Below are 24304 nucleotides of genomic sequence, written 5' to 3' on the forward strand. Positions count from 1 at the left end.
ACTGTTGGATGTGAAATATTACTTTTTCAACTAAAATAAGTGTGTTTAAAGTGATTTCTGTGCCTGAAATTGGTCAAAAGTGAAGCTTCTGAGTAAGCAAAACTCTGTAAAAATGACAATTTTGGTAACTGTGAGGGTTTAAAAAGTGGTTATTCAACATGAGGCCCGATCCAAATGACATTTTGAATCATTTTTGGTAGAGTCCATAAAATCAATTTTATGATGAAAACCGATGACCCCGAACCAGTCGAACGTACAATATTTAAAAAACAAAAATACAAAAAAAAAATAATAATAAATAAAAAATTAAAAATATTAACCAAAATAAAAAAAATAAAAAACAATTAAAAAGAAAAAAAAAAAAGAAAGATTATGAAATTTTAACATTTAATCTTTTGACTTTAAATTACTGTTGGATGTGAATTATTACTTTTTCAACTAAAATAAGTGTGTTTAAAGTGATTTCTGTGCCTGAAATTTGACAAAAGTGAAGCTTCTGAGTAAGCAAAACTCTGTAAAAATGACAATTTTGGTAACTGTGAGGGTTTAAAAAGTGGTTATTCAACATGAGGCCCGATCCAAATGACATTTTGAATCATTTTTGGTAGAGTCCATAAAATCAATTTTATGATGAAAAACGATCACCCCGGACCAGTCGAACATACAATATTTAAAAATAAATAAATAAATAAATAAATAAATAAAAAATAGTGAACAATATTTAAACAAAAAAAAAAAGATGATGAAATTTTAACATTTAATCTTTTGACTTTAAATTACTGTTGGATGTGAATTATTACTTTTTCAACTACAATAAGTGTGTTTAAAGTGATTTCTGTGCCTGGAATTGGACAAAAGTGAAGCTTCCGAGTAAACAAAATTCTGTAAAAATGACAATTTTGGTAACTGTGAGGATTTAAAAAGTGGGTATTCAACATGAGGCCCGATCCAAATGACATTTTGAATCATTTTTGGTAGAGTCCATAAAATCAATTTTATGATGAAAAACGATGACCCCGGACCAGTCGAACGTACAATATGTAAACAAAAAAAATAAAAATAAAATAATAATAATAAATACAAAAATTAAAATATTAACCAAAATTAAAATAAATAAATAAATAAATAAAAAAAAATAAAAAAAAGATGATGAAATTTTAACATTTAATCTTTTGACTTTAAATTACTGTTGGATGTGAATTATTACTTTTTCAACTAAAATAAGTGTGTTTAAAGTGATTTCTGTGCCTGGAATTGGACAAAAGTGAAGCTTCCGAGTAAACAAAATTCTGTAAAAATGACAATTTTGGTAACTGTGAGGGTTTAAAAAGTGGTTATTCAACATGAGGCCCGATCCAAATGACATTTTGAATCATTTTTGGTAGAGTCCATAAAATCAATTTTATGATGAAAAACGATGACCCCGGACCAGTCGAACGTCCAATATTAAAAAAAAAAATACAAAAAAAAATTACTAAAGATTAATCAAAATTTAAAATACATAAATAAATAAATAAAAAAAATTAAAGAAAAAAAAAAAAGAAAAGATGATGAAATTTTAACATTTATTCTTTTGACTTTAAATTGCTGTTGGATGTGAATTATTACTTTTTCAACTGAAATAAGTGTGTTTAAAGTGATTTCTGTACCTGAAATTGGTCAAAAATGAAGCTTCTGAGTAAGCAAAACTCTGTAAAAATGACAATTTTGGTAACTGTGAGGGTTTAAAAAGTGGTTATTCAACATGAGGCCCGATCCAAATGACATTTTGAATCATTTTTGGTAGAGTCCATAAAATCAATTTTATGATGAAAAACTATGACCCCGGACCAGTCGAACATACAATATTAAAAAAAAAAAAATACAAAAAATGAAAATAAAATAAAAATATTGAACAAAATTTAAAAAAAAAAAAAAAGATGATGAAATTTTAACTTTTAATCTTTTGACTTTAAATTACTGTTGGATGTGAATTATTACTTTTTCAACTAAAATAAGTGTGTTTAAAGTGATTTCGGTGCCTGAAATTGGACAAAAGTGAAGCTTCTGAGTAAGCAAAACTCTGTAAAACTGACTATTTTGGTAACTGTGATGGTTTAAAAAGTGGTTATTCAACATGAGGCCTGATCCAAATTACATTTTTAATCATTTTTGGTAGAGTCCATAAAATCAATTTTATGATGAAAAACGATCACCCCGGACCAGTCGAACATACAATATTTAAAAAGAAAACAATAAAAATAAATTTAAAAAAAATATTGAACAAAATTTAAACAAAAAAAAAAGATGATGAAATTTTAACATTTAATCTTTTGACTTTAAATTACTGTTGGATGTGAATTATTACTTTTTCAACTGAAATAAGTGTGTTTAAAGTGATTTCTGTGCCTGAAATTGGACAAAAGTTGAAGCTTCTGAGTAAGCAAAACTCTGTAAAAATGACAATTTTGGTAACTGTGAGGATTTAAAAAGTGGGTATTCAACATGAGGCCCGATCCAAATGACATTTTGAATCATTTTTGGTAGAGTCCATAAAATCAATTTTATGATGAAAAACGATGACCCCGGACCAGTCGAACGTACAATATTTAAACAAAAAAAAATAAAAAAAAATAATAATAATAAATAAAAAAATAAAAATATTAACCAAAATTAAAATAAATAAATAAATAAATAAAAAAAAAAAAAAAAAAGATGATGAAATTTTAACATTTAATCTTTTGACTTTAAATTACTGTTGGATGTGAATTATTACTTTTTCAACTAAAATAAGTGTGTTTAAAGTGATTTCTGTGCCTGGAATTGGACAAAAGTAAAGCTTCCGAGTAAACAAAATTCTGTAAAAATGACAATTTTGGTAACTGTGAGGGTTTAAAAAGTGGTTATTCAACATGAGGCCCGATCCAAATGACATTTTGAATCATTTTTGGTAGAGTCCATAAAATCAATTTTATAATGAAAAACGATGACCCCGGACCAGTCGAACGTCCAATATTAAAAAAAAAAAATACAAAAAAAAATTACTGAAAATTAATCAAAATTTAAAATACATAAATAAATAAATAAAAAAAATTAAATAAAAAAAAAAAAAGAAAAGATGATGAAATTTTAACATTTATTCTTTTGACTTTAAATTACTGTTGGATGTGAATTATTACTTTTTCAACTGAAATAAGTGTGTTTAAAGTGATTTCTGTACCTGAAATTGGTCAAAAGTGAAGCTTCTGAGTAAGCAAAACTCTGTAAAAATGACAATTTTGGTAACTGTGAGGGATTAAAAAGTGGTTATTCAACATGAGGCCCGATCCAAATGACATTTTGAATCATTTATGGTAGAGTCCATAAAATCAATTTTATGATGAAAACCGATGACCCCGGACCAGTCGAACGTACAATATTTAAAAATAAATAAATACAAAAAAAACTAACAAAAATAAATAAAATATTGAAAAAAAAAAAATTTATTAAAAAAAAAGATGATGAAATTTTAACATTTAATCTTTTGACTTTAAATTACTGTTGGATGTGAATTATTACTTTTTCAACTAAAATAAGTGTGTTTAAAGTGATTTCTGTGCCTGAAATTGGACAAAAGTGAAGCTTCTGAGTAAGCAAAACTCTGTAAAAATGACAATTTTGGTAACTGTGAGGGTTTAAAAAGTATTTATTCAACATGAGGCCCGATCCAAATGACATTTTGAATCATTTTTGGTAGAGTCCATAAAATCAATTTTATGATGAAAAACTATGACCCCGGACCAGTCGAACATACAATATTTTAAAAAAATAAATACAAAAAATGAAAATAAAATAAAAATATTGAACAAAATAAAAAAATTAAAAAAAAGATGATGAAATTTTAACATTTAATCTTTTGACTTTAAATTACTGTTGGATGTGAATTATTACTTTTTCAACTAAAATAAGTGTGTTTAAAGTGATTTCTGTGCCTGAAATTGGACAAAAGTGAAGCTTCTGAGTAAGCAAAACTCTGTAAAAATGACAATTTTGGTAACTGTGAGGGTTTAAAAAGTATTTATTCAACATGAGGCCCGATCCAAATGACATTTTGAATCATTTTTGGTAGAGTCCATAAAATCAATTTTATGATGAAAAACTATGACCCCGGACCAGTCGAACATACAATATTAAAAAAAAAAAAAATACAAAAAATGAAAATAAAATAAAAATATTGAACAAAATTTAAAAAAAAAAAAAAAAGATGATGAAATTTTAACTTTTAATCTTTTGACTTTAAATTACTGTTGGATGTGAATTATTACTTTTTCAACTAAAATAAGTGTGTTTAAAGTGATTTCGGTGGCTGAAATTGGACAAAAGTGAAGCTTCTGAGTAAGCAAAACTCTGTAAAACTGACAATTTTGGTAACTGTGATGGTTTAAAAAGTGGTTATTCAACATTAGGCCTGATCCAAATGACATTTTTAATCATTTTTGGTAGAGTCCATAAAATCAATTTTATGATGAAAAACGATCACCCCGGACCAGTCGAACATACAATATTTAAAAAAAAAACAATAAAAATAAATTAAAAAAAATATTGAACAAAATTTAAACAAAAAAAAAGATGATGAAATTTTAACATTTAATCTTTTGACTTTAAATTACTGTTGGATGTGAAATATTACTTTTTCAACTAAAATAAGTGTGTTTAAAGTGATTTCTGTGCCTGAAATTGGTCAAAAGTGAAGCTTCTGAGTAAGCAAAACTCTGTAAAAATGACAATTTTGGTAACTGTGAGGGTTTAAAAAGTGGTTATTCAACATGAGGCCCGATCCAAATGACATTTTGAATCATTTTTGGTAGAGTCCATAAAATCAATTTTATGATGAAAACCGATGACCCCGAACCAGTCGAACGTACAATATTTAAAAAACAAAAATACAAAAAAAAAAATAATAATAAATAAAAAATTAAAAATATTAACCAAAATAAAAAAAATAAAAAACAATTAAAAAGAAAAAAAAAAAAGAAAGATTATGAAATTTTAACATTTAATCTTTTGACTTTAAATTACTGTTGGATGTGAATTATTACTTTTTCAACTAAAATAAGTGTGTTTAAAGTGATTTCTGTGCCTGAAATTTGACAAAAGTGAAGCTTCTGAGTAAGCAAAACTCTGTAAAAATGACAATTTTGGTAACTGTGAGGGTTTAAAAAGTGGTTATTCAACATGAGGCCCGATCCAAATGACATTTTGAATCATTTTTGGTAGAGTCCATAAAATCAATTTTATGATGAAAAACGATCACCCCGGACCAGTCGAACATACAATATTTAAAAATAAATAAATAAATAAATAAATAAATAAAAAATAGTGAACAATATTTAAACAAAAAAAAAAGATGATGAAATTTTAACATTTAATCTTTTGACTTTAAATTACTGTTGGATGTGAATTATTACTTTTTCAACTACAATAAGTGTGTTTAAAGTGATTTCTGTGCCTGGAATTGGACAAAAGTGAAGCTTCCGAGTAAACAAAATTCTGTAAAAATGACAATTTTGGTAACTGTGAGGATTTAAAAAGTGGGTATTCAACATGAGGCCCGATCCAAATGACATTTTGAATCATTTTTGGTAGAGTCCATAAAATCAATTTTATGATGAAAAACGATGACCCCGGACCAGTCGAACGTACAATATGTAAACAAAAAAAATAAAAATAAAATAATAATAATAAATACAAAAATTAAAATATTAACCAAAATTAAAATAAATAAATAAATAAATAAAAAAAAATAAAAAAAAGATGATGAAATTTTAACATTTAATCTTTTGACTTTAAATTACTGTTGGATGTGAATTATTACTTTTTCAACTAAAATAAGTGTGTTTAAAGTGATTTCTGTGCCTGGAATTGGACAAAAGTGAAGCTTCCGAGTAAACAAAATTCTGTAAAAATGACAATTTTGGTAACTGTGAGGGTTTAAAAAGTGGTTATTCAACATGAGGCCCGATCCAAATGACATTTTGAATCATTTTTGGTAGAGTCCATAAAATCAATTTTATGATGAAAAACGATGACCCCGGACCAGTCGAACGTCCAATATTAAAAAAAAAAATACAAAAAAAAATTACTAAAGATTAATCAAAATTTAAAATACATAAATAAATAAATAAAAAAAATTAAATAAAAAAAAAAAGAAAAGATGATGAAATTTTAACATTTATTCTTTTGACTTTAAATTGCTGTTGGATGTGAATTATTACTTTTTCAACTGAAATAAGTGTGTTTAAAGTGATTTCTGTACCTGAAATTGGTCAAAAGTGAAGCTTCTGAGTAAGCAAAACTCTGTAAAAATGACAATTTTGGTAACTGTGAGGGTTTAAAAAGTGGTTATTCAACATGAGGCCCGATCCAAATGACATTTTGAATCATTTTTGGTAGAGTCCATAAAATCAATTTTATGATGAAAAACTATGACCCCGGACCAGTCGAACATACAATATTAAAAAAAAAAAAAATACAAAAAATGAAAATAAAATAAAAATATTGAACAAAATTTAAAAAAAAAAAAAAAGATGATGAAATTTTAACTTTTAATCTTTTGACTTTAAATTACTGTTGGATGTGAATTATTACTTTTTCAACTAAAATAAGTGTGTTTAAAGTGATTTCGGTGCCTGAAATTGGACAAAAGTGAAGCTTCTGAGTAAGCAAAACTCTGTAAAACTGACAATTTTGGTAACTGTGATGGTTTAAAAAGTGGTTATTCAACATGAGGCCTGATCCAAATTACATTTTTAATCATTTTTGGTAGAGTCCATAAAATCAATTTTATGATGAAAAACGATCACCCCGGACCAGTCGAACATACAATATTTAAAAAGAAAACAATAAAAATAAATTTTAAAAAAATATTGAACAAAATTTAAACAAAAAAAAAAGATGATGAAATTTTAACATTTAATCTTTTGACTTTAAATTACTGTTGGATGTGAATTATTACTTTTTCAACTGAAATAAGTGTGTTTAAAGTGATTTCTGTGCCTGAAATTGGACAAAAGTTGAAGCTTCTGAGTAAGCAAAACTCTGTAAAAATGACAATTTTGGTAACTGTGAGGATTTAAAAAGTGGTTATTCAACATGAGGCCCGATCCAGATGACATTTTGAATCATTTTTGGTGGAGTCCATAAAATCAATTTTATGATGAAAAATGATGACCCCGGACCAGTCGAACGTACAATATTTAAAAAAAATAAAATAAAAATTAATCAAAATTTAAAAAAATGAATAAATAAATAAATAAATAAAAAAAATTACATTTAAAAAAAAAAAAAAAAAAAGATGACATTTTAACATTTAATCTTTTGACTTTAAATTACTGTTGGATGTGAATTATTACTTTTTCAACTAAAATAAGTGTGTTTAAAGTGATTTCTGTGCCTGAAATTGGACAAAAGTGAAGCTTCTGAGTAAGCAAAACTCTGTAAAAATGACAATTTTGGTAACTGTGAGGGTTTAAAAAGTATTTATTCAGCATGAGGCCCGATCCAAATGACATTTTGAATCATTTTTGGTAGAGTCCATAAAATCAATTTTATGATGAAAAACTATGACCCCAGACCAGTCGAACATACAATATTTAAAAAAAATAAATACAAAAAATGAAAATAAAATAAAAATATTGAACAAAATAAAAAAAATAAAAAAAAGATGATGAAATTTTAACATTTAATCTTTTGACTTTAAATTACTGTTGGATGTGAATTATTACTTTTTCAACTAAAATAAGTTGTTTAAAGTGATTTCTGTGCCTGGAATTGGACAAAAGTGAAGCTTCTGAGTAAGCAAAACTCTGTAAAAATGACAATTTTGGTAACTGTGAGGGTTTAAAAAGTGGTTATTCAACATGAGGCCCGATCCAAATGACATTTTGAATCATTTTTGGTAGAGTCCATAAAATCAATTTTATGATGAAAAACGATCACCCCGGACCAGTCGAACACACAATATTTAAAATAAATAAATAAATAAATAAAAAAAATAAAAAAATTGTGAACAATATTTAAACAAAAAAAAAAAGATGATGACATTTTAACATTTAATCTTTTGACTTTAAATTACTGTTGGATGTGAATTATTACTTTTTCAACTAAAATAAGTGTGTTTAAAGTGATTTCTGTGCCTGGAATTGGACAAAAGTGAAGCTTCCGAGTAAACAAAATTCTGTAAAAATGACAATTTTGGTAACTGTGGGGGTTTAAAAAGTGGTTATTCAACATGAGGCCCGATCCAAATGACATTTTGAATCATTTTTGGTAGAGTCCATAAAATCAATTTTATGATGAAAAACGATGACCCCGGACCAGTCGAACGTACAATATTTAAACAAAAAAAATACAAAAAAAATAATAATAATAAATAAAATAAATAAAAATATTAACCAAAATTAAAATAAAGAAATAAATAAATAATAAAAAATAAAAATAAAAAAAAAGATGATGAAATTTTAACATTTAATCTTTTGACTTTAAATTACTGTTGGATGTGAATTATTACTTTTTCAACTAAAATAAGTGTGTTTAAAGTGATTTCTGTGCCTGATATTGGACAAAAGTGAAGCTTCTGAGTAAGCAAAACTCTGTAAAAATGAAAATTTTGGTAACTGTGAGGGTTTAAAAAGTGGTTATTCAACATGAGGCCCGATCCAAATGACATTTTGAATCATGTTTGGTAGAGTCCAAAAAATCAATTTTATGATGAAAAACGATGACCCCGGACCAGTTGAACGTTCAAAAAAGTGGTCAATATTGATGAAATTTTAACATTTAATCTTTTGACTTTAAATTACTGTTGGATGTGAATTATTACTTTTTCAACTAAAATAAGTGTGTTTAAAGTGATTTCTGTGCCTGGAATTGGACAAAAGTGAAGCTTCCGAGTAAACAAAATTCTGTAAAAATGACAATTTTGGTAACTGTGAGGATTTAAAAAGTGGGTATTCAACATGAGGCCCGATCCAAATGACATTTTGAATCATTTTTGGTAGAGTCCATAAAATCAATTTTATGATGAAAAACGATGACCCCGGACCAGTCGAACGTACAATATTTAAACAAAAAAAAATTAAAAAAAATAATAATAATAAATAAAAAAATAAAAATATTAACCAAAATTAAAATAAATAAATAAATAAATAAAAAAAATTCAATAAAAAAAAAAAAAGAAAAGATGATGAAATTTTAACATTTATTCTTTTGACTTTAAATTACTGTTGGATGTGAATTATTACTTTTTCAACTGAAATAAGTGTGTTTAAAGTGATTTCTGTACCTGAAATTGGTCAAAAGTGAAGCTTCTGAGTAAGCAAAACTCTGTAAAAATGACAATTTTGGTAACTGTGAGGGTTTAAAAAGTGGTTATTCAACATGAGGCCCGATCCAAATGACATTTTGAATCATTTATGGTAGAGTCCATAAAATCAATTTTATGATGAAAACCGATGACCCCGGACCAGTCGAACGTACAATATTTAAAATAAATAAATACAAAAAAAACTAACAAAAATAAATAAAATATTGAAAAAAAAAAATTTTATAAAAAAAAAGATGATGAAATTTTAACATTTAATCTTTTGACTTTAAATTACTGTTGGATGTGAATTATTACTTTTTCAACTAAAATAAGTGTGTTTAAAGTGATTTCTGTGCCTGAAATTGGACAAAAGTGAAGCTTCTGAGTAAGCAAAGCTCTGTAAAAATGACAATTTTGGTAACTGTGAGGGTTTAAAAAGTATTTATTCAACATGAGGCCCGATCCAAATGACATTTTGAATCATTTTTGGTAGAGTCCATAAAATCAATTTTATGATGAAAAACTATGATCCCGGACCAGTCGAACATACAATATTTTAAAAAAATAAATACAAAAAATGAAAATAAAATAAAAATATTGAACAAAATAAAAAAATTAAAAAAAAGATGATGAAATTTTAACATTTAATCTTTTGACTTTAAATTACTGTTGGATGTGAATTATTACTTTTTCAACTAAAATAAATGTGTTTAAATTGATTTCTGTGCCTGAAATTGGACAAAAGTGAAGCTTCTGAGTAAGCAAAACTCTGTAAAAATGACAATTTTGGTAACTGTGAGGGTTTAAAAAGTATTTATTCAACATGAGGCCCGATCCAAATGACATTTTGAATCATTTTTGGTAGAGTCCATAAAATCAATTTTATGATGAAAAACTATGACCCCGGACCAGTCGAACATACAATATTAAAAAAAAAAAATACAAAAAATGAAAATAAAATAAAAATATTGAACAAAATTAAAAAAAAAAAAAAAGATGATGACATTTTAACTTTTAATCTTTTGACTTTAAATTACTGTTGGATGGTAATTATTACTTTTTCAACTAAAATAAGTGTGTTTAAAGTGATTTCGGTGCCTGAAATTGGACAAAAGTGAAGCTTCTGAGTAAGCAAAACTCTGTAAAACTGACAATTTTGGTAACTGTGATGGTTTAAAAAGTGGTTATTCAACATGAGGCCTGATCCAAATGACATTTTTAATCATTTTTGGTAGAGTCCATAAAATCAATTTTATGATGAAAAACGATCACCCCGGACCAGTCGAACATACAATATTTAAAAAAAAAACAATAAAAATAAATTTAAAAAAAATATTGAACAAAATTTAAACAAAAAAAAAGATGATGAAATTTTAACATTTAATCTTTTGACTTTAAATTACTGTTGGATGTGAAATATTACTTTTTCAACTAAAATAAGTGTGTTTAAAGTGATTTCTGTGCCTGAAATTGGTCAAAAGTGAAGCTTCTGAGTAAGCAAAACTCTGTAAAATTGACAATTTTGGTAACTGTGAGGGTTTAAAAAGTGGTTATTCAACATGAGGCCCGATCCAAATGACATTTTGAATCATTTTTGGTAGAGTCCATAAAATCAATTTTATGATGAAAACCGATGACCCCGAACCAGTCGAACGTACAATATTTAAAAAAAAAATACAAAAAAAAAAATAATAATAAATAAAAAATTTAAAATATTAACCAAAATAAAAAAAAAAACAATTAAAAAGAAAAAAAAAAAAAAAAGATTATGAAATTTTAACATTTAATCTTTTGACTTTAAATTACTGTTGGATGTGAATTATTACTTTTTCAACTACAATAAGTGTGTTTAAAGTGATTTCTGTGCCTGAAATTGGACAAAAGTTGAAGCTTCTGAGTAAGCAAAACTCTGTAAAAATGACAATTTTGGTAACTGTGAGGATTTAAAAAGTGGTTATTCAACATGAGGCCCGATCCAGATGACATTTTGAATCATTTTTGGTGGAGTCCATAAAATCAATTTTATGATGAAAAACGATGACCCCGGACCAGTCGAACGTACAATATTTAAAAAAATAAAAATAATAAAAATAATTAAAAATAAAAAAAAATTTAACAAAATTTTAAAAAATGAATAAATAAATAAATAAATAAAAAGAATTACATTTAAAAAAAAAAAAAAAAAAAGATGACATTTTAACATTTAATCTTTTGACTTTAAATTACTGTTGGATGTGAATTATTACTTTTTCAACTAAAATAAGTGTGTTTAAAGTGATTTCTGTGCCTGAAATTTGACAAAAGTGAAGCTTCTGAGTAAGCAAAACTCTGTAAAAATGACAATTTTGGTAACTGTGAGGGTTTAAAAAGTGGTTATTCAACATGAGGCCCGATCCAAATGACATTTTGAATCATTTTTGGTAGAGTCCATAAAATCAATTTTATGATGAAAAACGATCACCCCGGACCAGTCGAACATACAATATTTAAAAATAAATAAATAAATAAATAAAAAATAGTGAACAATATTTAAACAAAAAAAAAAGATGATGAAATTTTAACATTTAATCTTTTGACTTTAAATTACTGTTGGATGTGAATTATTACTTTTTCAACTAAAATAAGTGTGTTTAAAGTGATTTCTGTGCCTGGAATTGGACAAAAGTGAAGCTTCCGAGTAAACAAAATTCTGTAAAAATGACAATTTTGGTAACTGTGAGGATTTAAAAAGTGGGTATTCAACATGAGGCCCGATCCAAATGACATTTTGAATCATTTTTGGTAGAGTCCATAAAATCAATTTTATGATGAAAAACGATGACCCCGGACCAGTCGAACGTACAATATTTAAACAAAAAAAAATAAAAATAAAATAATAATAATAAATACAAAAATAAAAATATTAACCAAAATTAAAATAAATAAATAAATAAATAAAAAAAAAAAAAAAGATGATGAAATTTTAACATTTAATCTTTTGACTTTAAATTACTGTTGGATGTGAATTATTACTTTTTCAACTAAAATAAGTGTGTTTAAAGTGATTTCTGTGCCTGGAATTGGAAAAAAGTGAAGCTTCCGAGTAAACAAAATTCTGTAAAAATGACAATTTTGGTAACTGTGAGGGTTTAAAAAGTGGTTATTCAACATGAGGCCCGATCCAAATGACATTTTGAATCATTTTTGGTAGAGTCCATAAAATCAATTTTATGATGAAAAACGATGACCCCGGACCAGTCGAACGTCCAATATTAAAAAAAAAAATACAAAAAAAAATTACTAAAGATTAATCAAAATTTAAAATACATAAATAAATAAATACAAAAAATTAAATAAAAAAAAAAAAGAAAAGATGATGAAATTTTAACATTTATTCTTTTGACTTTAAATTGCTGTTGGATGTGAATTATTACTTTTTCAACTGAAATAAGTGTGTTTAAAGTGATTTCTGTACCTGAAATTGGTCAAAAGTGAAGCTTCTGAGTAAGCAAAACTCTGTAAAAATGACAATTTTGGTAACTGTGAGGGTTTAAAAAGTGGTTATTCAACATGAGGCCCGATCCAAATGACATTTTGAATCATTTATGGTAGAGTCCATAAAATCAATTTTATGATGAAAACCGATGACCCCGGACCAGTCGAACGTACAATATTTAAAAATAAATAAATACAAAAAAAACTAACAAAAATAAATAAAATATTGAAAAAAAAAATTTAATTAAAAAAAAAGATGATGAAATTTTAACATTTAATCTTTTGACTTTAAATTACTGTTGGATGTGAATTATTACTTTTTCAACTAAAATAAGTGTGTTTAAAGTGATTTCTGTGCCTGGAATTGGACAAAAGTGAAGCTTCTGAGTAAGCAAAACTCTGTAAAAATGACAATTTTGGTAACTGTGAGGGTTTAAAAAGTGGTTATTCAACATGAGGCCCGATCCAAATGACATTTTGAATCATTTTTGGTAGAGTCCATAAAATCAATTTTATGATGAAAAACGATGACCCCGGACCAGTCGAACGTACAATATGTAAACAAAAAAAATAAAAATAAAATAATAATAATAAATACAAAAATTAAAATATTAACCAAAATTAAAATAAATAAATAAATAAATAAAAAAAAATAAAAAAAAGATGATGAAATTTTAACATTTAATCTTTTGACTTTAAATTGCTGTTGGATGTGAATTATTACTTTTTCAACTGAAATAAGTGTGTTTAAAGTGATTTCTGTACCTGAAATTGGTCAAAAGTGAAGCTTCTGAGTAAGCAAAACTCTGTAAAAATGACAATTTTGGTAACTGTGAGGGTTTAAAAAGTGGTTATTCAACATGAGGCCCGATCCAAATGACATTTTGAATCATTTTTGGTAGAGTCCATAAAATCAATTTTATGATGAAAAACTATGACCCCGGACCAGTCGAACATACAATATTAAAAAAAAAAAAAATACAAAAAATGAAAATACAATAAAAATATTGAACAAAATTTAAAAAAAAAAAAAAAGATGATGAAATTTTAACTTTTAATCTTTTGACTTTAAATTACTGTTGGATGTGAATTATTACTTTTTCAACTAAAATAAGTGTGTTTAAAGTGATTTCGGTGCCTGAAATTGGACAAAAGTGAAGCTTCTGAGTAAGCAAAACTCTGTAAAACTGACAATTTTGGTAACTGTGATGGTTTAAAAAGTGGTTATTCAACATGAGGCCTGATCCAAATTACATTTTTAATCATTTTTGGTAGAGTCCATAAAATCAATTTTATGATGAAAAACGATCACCCCGGACCAGTCGAACATACAATATTTAAAAAGAAAACAATAAAAATAAATTTAAAAAAAATATTAAACAAAATTTAAACAAAAAAAAAAGATGATGAAATTTTAACATTTAATCTTTTGACTTTAAATTACTGTTGGATGTGAATTATTACTTTTTCAACTGAAATAAGTGTGTTTAAAGTGATTTCTGTGCCTGAAATTGGACAAAAGTTGAAGCTTCTGAGTAAGCAAAACTCTGTAAAAATGACAATTTTGGTAACTGTGAGGATTTAAAAAGTGGTTATTCAACATGAGGCCCGATCCAGATGACATTTTGAATCATTTTTGGTGGAGTCCATAAAATCAATTTTATGATGAAAAACGATGACCCCGGACCAGTCGAACGTACAATATTTAAAAAAAATAAAATAAAAATTAATCAAAATTTAAAAAAATGAATAAATAAATAAATAAATAAAAAAAATTACATTTAAAAAAAAAAAAAAAAAAGATGACATTTTAACATTTAATCTTTTGACTTTAAATTACTGTTGGATGTGAATTATTACTTTTTCAACTAAAATAAGTGTGTTTAAAGTGATTTCTGTGCCTGAAATTGGACAAAAGTGAAGCTTCTGAGTAAGCAAAACTCTGTAAAAATGACAATTTTGGTAACTGTGAGGGTTTAAAAAGTATTTATTCAACATGAGGCCCGATCCAAATGACATTTTGAATCATTTTTGGTAGAGTCCATAAAATCAATTTTATGATGAAAAACTATGACCCCAGACCAGTCGAACATACAATATTTAAAAAAAAAAAATACAAAAAATGACAATAAAATAAAAATATTGAACAAAATAAAAAAAATAAAAAAAAGATGATGAAATTTTAACATTTAATCTTTTGACTTTAAATTACTGTTGGATGTGAATTATTACTTTTTCAACTAAAATAAGTTGTTTAAAGTGATTTCTGTGCCTGGAATTGGACAAAAGTGAAGCTTCTGAGTAAGCAAAACTCTGTAAAAATGACAATTTTGGTAACTGTGAGGGTTTAAAAAGTGGTTATTCAACATGAGGCCCGATCCAAATGACATTTTGAATCATTTTTGGTAGAGTCCATAAAATCAATTTTATGATGAAAAACGATCACCCCGGACCAGTCGAACACACAATATTTAAAATAAATAAATAAATAAATAAAAAAAAAAAATTGTGAACAATATTTAAACAAAAAAAAAAAAAGATGATGACATTTTAACATTTAATCTTTTGACTTTAAATTACTGTTGGATGTGAATTATTACTTTTTCAACTAAAATAAGAGTGTTTAAAGTGATTTCTGTGCCTGGAATTGGACAAAAGTGAAGCTTCCGAGTAAACAAAATTCTGTAAAAATGACAATTTTGGTAACTGTGAGGGTTTAAAAAGTGGTTATTCAACATGAGGCCCGATCCAAATGACATTTTGAATCATTTTTGGTAGAGTCCATAAAATCAATTTTATGATGAAAAACGATGACCCCGGACCAGTCGAACGTACAATATTTAAACAAAAAAAATACAAAAAAAATAATAATAATAAATAAAATAAATAAAAATATTAACCAAAATTAAAATAAAGAAATAAATAAATAATAAAAAATAAAAATAAAAAAAAGATGATGAAATTTTAACATTTAATCTTTTGACTTTAAATTACTGTTGGATGTGAATTATTACTTTTTCAACTAAAATAAGTGTGTTTAAAGTGATTTCTGTGCCTGATATTGGACAAAAGTGAAGCTTCTGAGTAAGCAAAACTCTGTAAAAATGACAATTTTGGTAACTCTGAGGGTTTAAAAAGTGGTTATTCAACATGAGGCCCGATCCAAATGACATTTTGAATCATGTTTGGTAGAGTCCAAAAAATCAATTTTATGATGAAAAACGATGACCCCGGACCAGTCGAACGTTCAAAAAAGTGGTCAATATTGATGAAATTTTAACATTTAATCTTTTGACTTTAAATTACTGTTGGATGTGAATTATTACTTTTTCAACTAAAATAAGTGTGTTTAAAGTGATTTCTGTGCCTGGAATTGGACAAAAGTGAAGCTTCCGAGTAAACAAAATTCTGTAAAAATGACAATTTTGGTAACTGTGAGGATTTAAAAAGTGGGTATTCAACATGAGGCCCGATCCAAATGACATTTTGAATCATTTTTGGTAGAGTCCATAAAATCAATTTTATGATGAAAAACGATGACCCCGGACCAGTCGAACGTACAATATTTAAACAAAAAAAAATTAAAAAAAATAATAATAATAAATAAAAAAATAAAAATATTAACCAAAATTAAAATAAATAAATAAATAAATAAAAAAAATAAAAAAGATTATGACATTTTAACATTTAATCTTTTGACTTTAAATTACTGTTGGATGTGAATTATTACTTTTTCAACTAAAATAAGTGTGTTTAAAGTGATTTCTGTGCCTGGAATTGGACAAAAGTGAAGCTTCCGAGTAAACAAAATTCTGTAAAAATGACAATTTTGGTAACTGTGAGGGTTTAAAAAGTGGTTATTCAACATGAGGCCCGATCCAAATGACATTTTGAATCATTTTTGGTAGAGTCCATAAAATCAATTTTATAATGAAAAACGATGACCCCAGACCAGTCGAACGTCCAATATAAAAAAAAAAATACAAAAAAAAATTACTAAAAATTAATCAAAATTTAAAATACATAAATAAATAAATAAAAAAAATTAAATAAAAAAAAAAAAAGAAAAGATGATGAAATTTTAACATTTATTCTTTTGACTTTAAATTACTGTTGGATGTGAATTATTACTTTTTCAACTGAAATAAGTGTGTTTAAAGTGATTTCTGTACCTGAAATTGGTCAAAAGTGAAGCTTCTGAGTAAGCAAAACTCTGTAAAAATGACAATTTTGGTAACTGTGAGGGTTTAAAAAGTGGTTATTCAACATGAGCCCGATCCAAATGACATTTTGAATCATTTATGGTAGAGTCCATAAAATCAATTTTATGATGAAAACCGATGACCCCGGACCAGTCGAACGTACAATATTTAAAATAAATAAATACAAAAAAAACTAACAAAAATAAATAAAATATTGAAAAAAAAAAATTTAATAAAAAAAAAAGATGATGAAATTTTAACATTTAATCTTTTGACTTTAAATTACTGTTGGATGTGAATTATTACTTTTTCAACTAAAATAAGTGTGTTTAAAGTGATTTCTGTGCCTAAAATTGGACAAAAGTGAAGCTTCTGAGTAAGCAAAACTCTGTAAAAATGACAATTTTGGTAACTGTGAGGGTTTAAAAAGTGGTTATTCAACATGAGGCCCGATCCAAATGACATTTTGAATCATTTATGGTAGAGTCCATAAAATCAATTTTATGATGAAAACCGATGACCCCGGACCAGTCGAACGTACAATATTTAAAAATAAATAAATACAAAAAAAACTAACAAAAATAAATAAAATATTGAAAAAAAAAATTTAATTAAAAAAAAAGATGATGAAATTTTAACATTTAATCTTTTGACTTTAAATTACTGTTGGATGTGAATTATTACTTTTTCAACTAAAATAAGTGTGTTTAAAGTGATTTCTGTGCCTGGAATTGGACAAAAGTGAAGCTTCTGAGTAAGCAAAACTGTAAAAATGACAATTTTGGTAACTGTGAGGGTTTAAAAAGTGGTTATTCAACATGAGGCCCGATCCAAATGACATTTTGAATCATTTTTGGTAGAGTCCATAAAATCAATTTTATGATGAAAAACGATGACCCCGGACCAGTCGAACGTACAATATGTAAACAAAAAAAATAAAAATAAAATAATAATAATAAATACAAAAATTAAAATATTAACCAAAATTAAAATAAATAAATAAATAAATAAAAAAAAATAAAAAAAAGATGATGAAATTTTAACATTTAATCTTTTGACTTTAAATTGCTGTTGGATGTGAATTATTACTTTTTCAACTGAAATAAGTGTGTTTAAAGTGATTTCTGTACCTGAAATTGGTCAAAAGTGAAGCTTCTGAGTAAGCAAAACTCTGTAAAAATGACAATTTTGGTAACTGTGAAGGTTTAAAAAGTGGTTATTCAACATGAGGCCCGATCCAAATGACATTTTGAATCATTTTTGGTAGAGTCCATAAAATCAATTTTATGATGAAAAACTATGACCCCGGACCAGTCGAACATACAATATTAAAAAAAAAAAAAATACAAAAAATGAAAATAAAATAAAAATATTGAACAAAATTTAAAAAAAAAAAAAAAGATGATGAAATTTTAACTTTTAATCTTTTGACTTTAAATTACTGTTGGATGTGAATTATTACTTTTTCAACTAAAATAAGTGTGTTTAAAGTGATTTCGGTGCCTGAAATTGGACAAAAGTGAAGCTTCTGAGTAAGCAAAACTCTGTAAAACTGACAATTTTGGTAACTGTGATGGTTTAAAAAGTGGTTATTCAACATGAGGCCTGATCCAAATTACATTTTTAATCATTTTGGTAGAGTCCATAAAATCAATTTTATGATGAAAAACGATCACCCCGGACCAGTCGAACGTACAATATTTAAAAAAAATAAAATAAAAATTAATCAAAATTTAAAAAAATGAATAAATAAATAAATAAATAAAAAAAATTACATTTAAAAAAAAAAAAAAAAAAAGATGACATTTTAACATTTAATCTTTTGACTTTAAATTACTGTTGGATGTGAATTATTACTTTTTCAACTAAAATAAGTGTGTTTAAAGTGATTTCTGTGCCTGAAATTGGACAAAAGTGAAGCTTCTGAGTAAGCAAAACTCTGTAAAAATGACAATTTTGGTAACTGTGAGGGTTTAAAAAGTGGTTATTCAACATGAGGCCCGATCCAAATGACATTTTGAATCATTTTTGGTAGAGTCCATAAAATCAATTTTATGATGAAAAACTATGACCCCGGACCAGTCGAACATACAATATTAAAAAAAAAAAAAATACAAAAAATGAAAATAAAATAAAAATATTGAACAAAATTTAAAAAAAAAAAAAAAGATGATGAAATTTTAACTTTTAATCTTTTGACTTTAAATTACTGTTGGATGTGAATTATTACTTTTTCAACTAAAATAAGTGTGTTTAAAGTGATTTCGGTGCCTGAAATTGGACAAAAGTGAAGCTTCTGAGTAAGCAAAACTCTGTAAAACTGACAATTTTGGTAACTGTGATGGTTTAAAAAGTGGTTATTCAACATGAGGCCTGATCCAAATTACATTTTTAATCATTTTGGTAGAGTCCATAAAATCAATTTTATGATGAAAAACGATCACCCCGGACCAGTCGAACGTACAATATTTAAAAAAAATAAAATAAAAATTAATCAAAATTTAAAAAAATGAATAAATAAATAAATAAATAAAAAAAATTACATTTAAAAAAAAAAAAAAAAAAAGATGACATTTTAACATTTAATCTTTTGACTTTAAATTACTGTTGGATGTGAATTATTACTTTTTCAACTAAAATAAGTGTGTTTAAAGTGATTTCTGTGCCTGAAATTGGACAAAAGTGAAGCTTCTGAGTAAGCAAAACTCTGTAAAAATGACAATTTTGGTAACTGTGAGGGTTTAAAAAGTATTTATTCAACATGAGGCCCGATCCAAATGACATTTTGAATCATTTTTGGTAGAGTCCATAAAATCAATTTTATGATGAAAAACTATGACCCCAGACCAGTCGAACATACAATATTTAAAAAAAAAATACAAAAAATGAAAATAAAATGAAAATATTGAACAAAATAAAAAAAAAAAAAAAAAGATGATGAAATTTTAACATTTAATCTTTTGACTTTAAATTACTGTTGGATGTGAATTATTACTTTTTCAACTAAAATAAGTTGTTTAAAGTGATTTCTGTGCCTGGAATTGGACAAAAGTGAAGCTTCTGAGTAAGCAAAACTCTGTAAAAATGACAATTTTGGTAACTGTGAGGGTTTAAAAAGTGGTTATTCAACATGAGGCCCGATCCAAATGACATTTTGAATCATTTTTGGTAGAGTCCATAAAATCAATTTTATGATGAAAAACGATCACCCCGGACCAGTCGAACACACAATATTTAAAATAAATAAATAAATAAATAAAAAAAAAAAAAAATTGTGAACAATATTTAAACAAAAAAAAAAAAAGATGATGACATTTTAACATTTAATCTTTTGACTTTAAATTACTGTTGGATGTGAATTATTACTTTTTCAACTAAAATAAGAGTGTTTAAAGTGATTTCTGTGCCTGGAATTGGACAAAAGTGAAGCTTCCGAGTAAACAAAATTCTGTAAAAATGACAATTTTGGTAACTGTGAGGGTTTAAAAAGTGGTTATTCAACATGAGGCCCGATCCAAATGACATTTTGAATCATTTTTGGTAGAGTCCATAAAATCAATTTTATGATGAAAAACGATGACCCCGGACCAGTCGAACGTACAATATTTAAACAAAAAAAATACAAAAAAAATAATAATAATAAATAAAATAAATAAAAATATTAACCAAAATTAAAATAAAGAAATAAATAAATAATAAAAAATAAAAATAAAAAAAAGATGATGAAATTTTAACATTTAATCTTTTGACTTTAAATTACTGTTGGATGTGAATTATTACTTTTTCAACTAAAATAAGTGTGTTTAAAGTGATTTCTGTGCCTGATATTGGACAAAAGTGAAGCTTCTGAGTAAGCAAAACTCTGTAATAAATGGCAATTTTGGTCACTGTCAGGGTTTAAAAAGTGGTTATTCAACATGAGGCCCGATCCAAATGACATTTTGAATCATGTTTGGTAGAGTCCAAAAAATCAATTTTATGATGAAAAACGATGACCCCGGACCAGTCGAACGTACAATATTTAAAAAAAATAAAATAAAAATTAATCAAAATTTAAAAAAATGAATAAATAAATAAATAAATAAAAAAAATTACATTTAAAAAAAAAAAAAAAAAAAGATGACATTTTAACATTTAATCTTTTGACTTTAAATTACTGTTGGATGTGAATTATTACTTTTTCAACTAAAATAAGTGTGTTTAAAGTGATTTCTGTGCCTGAAATTGGACAAAAGTGAAGCTTCTGAGTAAGCAAAACTCTGTAAAAATGACAATTTTGGTAACTGTGAGGGTTTAAAAAGTATTTATTCAACATGAGGCCCGATCCAAATGACATTTTGAATCATTTTTGGTAGAGTCCATAAAATCAATTTTATGATGAAAAACTATGACCCCAGACCAGTCGAACATACAATATTTAAAAAAAAAAAATACAAAAAATGAAAATAAAATAAAAATATTGAACAAAATAAAAAAAATAAAAAAAAGATGATGAAATTTTAACATTTAATCTTTTGACTTTAAATTACTGTTGGATGTGAATTATTACTTTTTCAACTAAAATAAGTTGTTTAAAGTGATTTCTGTGCCTGGAATTGGACAAAAGTGAAGCTTCTGAGTAAGCAAAACTCTGTAAAAATGACAATTTTGGTAACTGTGAGGGTTTAAAAAGTGGTTATTCAACATGAGGCCCGATCCAAATGACATTTTGAATCATTTTTGGTAGAGTCCATAAAATCAATTTTATGATGAAAAACGATCACCCCGGACCAGTCGAACACACAATATTTAAAATAAATAAATAAATAAATAAAAAAAAAAAAAAAATTGTGAACAATATTTAAACAAAAAAAAAAAAAGATGATGACATTTTAACATTTAATCTTTTGACTTTAAATTACTGTTGGATGTGAATTATTACTTTTTCAACTAAAATAAGAGTGTTTAAAGTGATTTCTGTGCCTGGAATTGGACAAAAGTGAAGCTTCCGAGTAAACAAAATTCTGTAAAAATGACAATTTTGGTAACTGTGAGGGTTTAAAAAGTGGTTATTCAACATGAGGCCCGATCCAAATGACATTTTGAATCATTTTTGGTAGAGTCCATAAAATCAATTTTATGATGAAAAACGATGACCCCGGACCAGTCGAACGTACAATATTTAAACAAAAAAAATACAAAAAAAATAATAATAATAAATAAAATAAATAAAAATATTAACCAAAATTAAAATAAAGAAATAAATAAATAATAAAAAATAAAAATAAAAAAAAGATGATGAAATTTTAACATTTAATCTTTTGACTTTAAATTACTGTTGGATGTGAATTATTACTTTTTCAACTAAAATAAGTGTGTTTAAAGTGATTTCTGTGCCTGATATTGGACAAAAGTGAAGCTTCTGAGTAAGCAAAACTCTGTAAAAATGACAATTTTGGTAACTGTGAGGGTTTAAAAAGTGGTTATTCAACATGAGGCCCGATCCAAATGACATTTTGAATCATGTTTGGTAGAGTCCAAAAAATCAATTTTATGATGAAAAACGATGACCCCGGACCAGTCGAACGTTCAAAAAAGTGGTCAATATTGATGAAATTTTAACATTTAATCTTTTGACTTTAAATTACTGTTGGATGTGAATTATTACTTTTTCAACTAAAATAAGTGTGTTTAAAGTGATTTCTGTGCCTGAATTGGACAAAAGTGAAGCTTCCGAGTAAACAAAATTCTGTAAAAATGACAATTTTGGTAACTGTGAGGATTTAAAAAGTGGGTATTCAACATGAGGCCCGATCCAAATGACATTTTGAATCATTTTTGGTAGAGTCCATAAAATCAATTTTATGATGAAAAACGATGACCCCGGACCAGTCGAACGTACAATATTTAAACAAAAAAAAATTAAAAAAAATAATAATAATAAATAAAAAAATAAAAATATTAACCAAAATTAAAATAAATAAATAAATAAATAAAAAAAAATAAAAAAGATTATGACATTTTAACATTTAATCTTTTGACTTTAAATTACTGTTGGATGTGAATTATTACTTTTTCAACTAAAATAAGTGTGTTTAAAGTGATTTCTGTGCCTGGAATTGGACAAAAGTGAAGCTTCCGAGTAAACAAAATTCTGTAAAAATGACAATTTTGGTAACTGTGAGGGTTTAAAAAGTGGTTATTCAACATGAGGCCCGATCCAAATGACATTTTGAATCATTTTTGGTAGAGTCCATAAAATCAATTTTATAATGAAAAACGATGACCCCAGACCAGTCGAACGTCCAATATAAAAAAAAAAAATACAAAAAAAAATTACTAAAAATTAATCAAAATTTAAAATACATAAATAAATAAATAAAAAAAATTAAATAAAAAAAAAAAAAGAAAAGATGATGAAATTTTAACATTTATTCTTTTGACTTTAAATTACTGTTGGATGTGAATTATTACTTTTTCAACTGAAATAAGTGTGTTTAAAGTGATTTCTGTACCTGAAATTGGTCAAAAGTGAAGCTTCTGAGTAAGCAAAACTCTGTAAAAATGACAATTTTGGTAACTGTGAGGGTTTAAAAAGTGGTTATTCAACATGAGCCCGATCCAAATGACATTTTGAATCATTTATGGTAGAGTCCATAAAATCAATTTTATGATGAAAACCGATGACCCCGGACCAGTCGAACGTACAATATTTAAAATAAATAAATACAAAAAAACTAACAAAAATAAATAAAATATTGAAAAAAAAAAATTTAATAAAAAAAAAAGATGATGAAATTTTAACATTTAATCTTTTGACTTTAAATTACTGTTGGATGTGAATTATTACTTTTTCAACTAAAATAAGTGTGTTTAAAGTGATTTCTGTGCCTGAAATTGGACAAAAGTGAAGCTTCTGAGTAAGCAAAACTCTGTAAAAATGACAATTTTGGTAACTGTGAGGGTTTAAAAAGTATTTATTCAACATGAGGCCCGATCCAAATGACATTTTGAATCATTTTTGGTAGAGTCCATAAAATCAATTTTATGATGAAAAACTATGATCCCGGACCAGTCGAACATACAATATTTTAAAAAAATAAATACAAAAAATGAAAATAAAATAAAAATATTGAACAAAATAAAAAAATTAAAAAAAAGATGATGAAATTTTAACATTTAATCTTTTGACTTTAAATTACTGTTGGATGTGAATTATTACTTTTTCAACTAAAATAAATGTGTTTAAAGTGATTTCTGTGCCTGAAATTGGACAAAAGTGAAGCTTCTGAGTAAGCAAAACTCTGTAAAAATGACAATTTTGGTA

Source organism: Lissotriton helveticus, chromosome 4_1, assembly GCF_964261635.1.
Source record: "Lissotriton helveticus chromosome 4_1, aLisHel1.1, whole genome shotgun sequence".
Lineage (NCBI taxonomy): Eukaryota > Metazoa > Chordata > Amphibia > Caudata > Salamandridae > Lissotriton > Lissotriton helveticus.